We start from the raw sequence: 3,401 nt of genomic DNA, 5'->3' as shown, positions 1-3,401 counted from the left end.
TCAGTCCACAAAGTGGATGAGTTCATCCCAAGGGGATGCTTTAAAATTATGAAGTCCATAGGTAGGCAAATTTATCAAGTGGACAAAGTTATTATTATTAGGTCTACAAGTGGATGGATTTATTATTAGGTCTTCAAATAAAGCCAATTAATTTTCATGCCTAAAGGAGGATGAGTCCACCAAAGCGGACAGATTCATCCTAGTTATTTACCTAGTCCTCTAAGGGACATACACATATCAACAAATAAAGATCAACACACATAAAGAGTGACGGATATAAAAGTAATACCATAAATAAAGAAAAATCCTTACAAACAAGCCCCAAAATACAGAAGGGTACTTAATATTGTTTGAAAATTGGACGAAATACATAAATTATCATTAAAAAAAAAACTAAACTAAACTAAGGGGGCTTGGATGTCTTGGGGGATCTTGTCGTCTTTGGGAGGAAGATCCTGGGCGTCCTAAGGATGGTTTTCACCATCTTAAGCTTTAGTGGACGGGATCAAAGTAGTGACAGGCTTTTCCACGGCAGGCTGAGAAAGAACAAAACCATTATTTTTTGCATCCCGCTCTGACTGGGTGGAGTCGTCAGTCTCCTCAAAGATGGTGTGGCCAGCTGGAGATGACGGTAAGGGGTCGTCCATGGAGACCTTGGATAAATCCAAGTAGGGGTAGATGGACTTAACCTACTTCAGGCAGTCCTCAAACCCATCACCATAGTAAATGGCACATGACTCAATGAAAGGCTATGAAGCCTCGAACTCTATCACGGTGTCAGCCCTTACCATCTCTACTTGCCCAAGGAGAGCCGTCAGCTCATTTTCCAAGGTCGCCTTCGCCTCTTGCTTATTCTCCTGCTAACTGGTCTCCTCCTTTAACTTCTCATTTAACTCTGTCGCCTCCTTGTTGAGAGTACGAAGGGTGTCCTTGTATTGATCTTGTTCATTAGTCAATGTTTCATTGCACTTCCTAGGATGACTGATTACCCCCTCCTTGGCAACGCACTGTCTTGGAGCGCCTTCATGCGCACCAGTACCTGAAGATGGAACTCAATCGTCAGCTGATGAATAAACAATAAAGTAAAATTGTCTAGGAGAATAACATACCCTAGAGAGATAAAAAAGACCTGATGCTCCCAGGTTCTCCGTCTCCTGCTTGGCACAAGGATCCACGTTCGTTTCCTTGATGATTGTTTCAACCATCTTGATGGCATATCCTTTATGCATAAGAAGACAAAGGGTTCCCTGGGTGACGGGGCCTAATGACATCATTAAGCCTTTGTCAGTTCCATGGCTCGGCTTGGGAGGCGACGGCTTCTCGGGCTACTTCTCCCTAAGGGTGACTGATGCCTTCTTAGAAGGACGGTCGTCCTTCCCGTTAGTTTTCCTTTTAGGCGCCCCCTTCTTAATGACCTTAGGGGTTGACGAGGACGCCCCTTCTTTGCCCTTCTCCTTCTTCTCCTCCTCCTTCTTACGTGTTGTAGTTGACGCTTTCACTGATGCCCCATCTTGGCTGCCTCCATTTCTGTAAAGGACAAATGACGGGAGTTAGATATATAGACGACAAGGAAATGACAGAACGAAATAGGTAATGAAGAAAGAACTTACGCCGACGAGAGTAAGTATTCAACCTACGTGCAGCAGGTGTCGGCTCTGGACCACCACAATAAACGTGTAAAGTATCAAAAGTAATGACGTCCCTGCACTTCCGTTCCTCAAACGGGATCTCAAGAACCTGAAGTATAAAGGCCTCCTACTTGTCAGTTATGCGTGGACAAACATTGGCTGAAAAAGAGAAACGACGACGTTAAATACTTAACAAATAGACAGAGAAAGAAGTAAAAAGTAAAAACTGATGACACTAAACTTGAATCTTTGACAATACCCCAAGTATTGTCGAAGCCATGGGGCATTGTGACCCACTTCTTTAGACGGTATACCCAATCCGTCCCCTGAACAAAAAATATCTTCCCTTTCAATTCCAATTGGAATCAGGCATGTCCAACACAAGCCTAAACTCTTTCTTCTGCGCAGCAAAGTGGTATATCTCTTGAGATGAGATGATGTATTGGGTCTATAGCGCCAAAAGATCTCGTCTAGTGAAAGCTGATGGTTCCCAGCACTTAGACGACCCCATAGGATTTTAGCTCCAATGAATATCCTCCATGCATTGGGAGTAATTTGGCTGACAGATAATCCAAGAAAGTTGGCCAACTGACGGTGCAATGCCGTCAGCGACAATCTTAGTCCTACCGCAAACATGGCATCGTACATGCCGACATCTGCGGTCTTCCCCAAGTAGCACTTCTCGAACTTCCCAGGAAGACGGATTGGGATATGGTCAGGAATTTGATAACAGTCCTGTAAATTTTTAAAGATATTGGTCGTCATCGTTGGCTTAAAGTCATTGACAAAGCACATTTTAGGGAGAATAAATGGACGAGTATGGCCATCCTTGGGGCTTCTTGAACTTCCTTCCTCAGAGGCTCCCCCGTCAACTTCACTCTCGTCCCCCTCATCCTTTCCCTCCTCTCCTCCTTCCCTTCCATCATAACTTTCCATTTCCTCGTTAGGAGAATAGGTGGACGTTTCCCTCTCTAACGACCAGGAAAAGCCCTCATCGGGCTCAAATTTGATTGGAAGGCTTCGTCATAACCCGCTCTCTCACGGACTGACGACTGTTCACTCGTCGCTTCTCTAGACTTCTATTCACCCATAAGCAATTGAGGTATTCTAAGAACCTAAGTTAACGGCATTTCTAAAGAATTAATGACCAACAAGAAAAATGTAAATAAAAGATAAAATGAAAAGAGAAACGGACTTATGGAATTAGTAGACGATTCCTTGAAAAGTGACAGCCTCAACAAGATGATGGCAACAAATATGACGAGATTAGTGAGATTGATGGAAGCAAAGTTTACAGAATGACGAGCTCTTTATCTTAAGATCAGCAGTAATGAAACAAGAGAAATGAGGGGAGGAGGTCAGATATATATAGGACAAAAAATGCATGGGAGACAAAGCGACACTCTTGTCCAGAAACGAGCCCAACCAGCTTGTGTCACGTGTTCAAGCATTTAATAATCGCTGTTCGAGGAATCATCAATAAATGACCTTTTTTTTTTCTTTTTTTTTTGAATAAACAAAAAATGATAAAAAAGCTACAAGTCAAACTCCATAACTCGTCAGCTAGAGCCAACAAAGCTATGGAGTAGGGGGTAGCTGATAAGAGTAATTTTGAAATTTTGATAAACTCGTTCACATGAGGCAAAGCTAACGGTCTTGATGAACCCGACGACCTTGCTTATGCATTCATAATTCATAAATGAAGAACCATAAAGCCGATGGTTCCACCTCAAGGCCGGTGCAACAACACTTGAATGAGATGACTAGAACGCA

The 3,401-nt window shown here is 43.0% G+C and overlaps 1 long non-coding RNA gene across 1 annotated transcript; it reads right to left on the bottom strand.

Annotated features, from left to right (window-relative positions):
* Positions 1-266: 266 nt before the first annotated feature.
* LOC126693963 (uncharacterized) lies at positions 267-2,542 on the bottom strand. Its single transcript, XR_007645582.1, has 3 exons — positions 1,611-2,542; positions 1,110-1,527; positions 267-1,039 (listed from the first exon to the last, which is right to left on the bottom strand). It is a non-coding gene; the product is annotated as an uncharacterized LOC126693963 (long non-coding RNA).
* Between the last annotated feature and the right edge of the window lie 859 nt (positions 2,543-3,401).

The sequence above is a fragment of the Quercus robur genome, chromosome 8 (genome assembly GCF_932294415.1).
Source record: "Quercus robur chromosome 8, dhQueRobu3.1, whole genome shotgun sequence".
NCBI lineage: Eukaryota > Viridiplantae > Streptophyta > Magnoliopsida > Fagales > Fagaceae > Quercus > Quercus robur.
The sequence above is the reverse complement of the archived record's forward strand: the minus strand, read 5'-3'. Positions and strand labels throughout refer to the sequence as shown.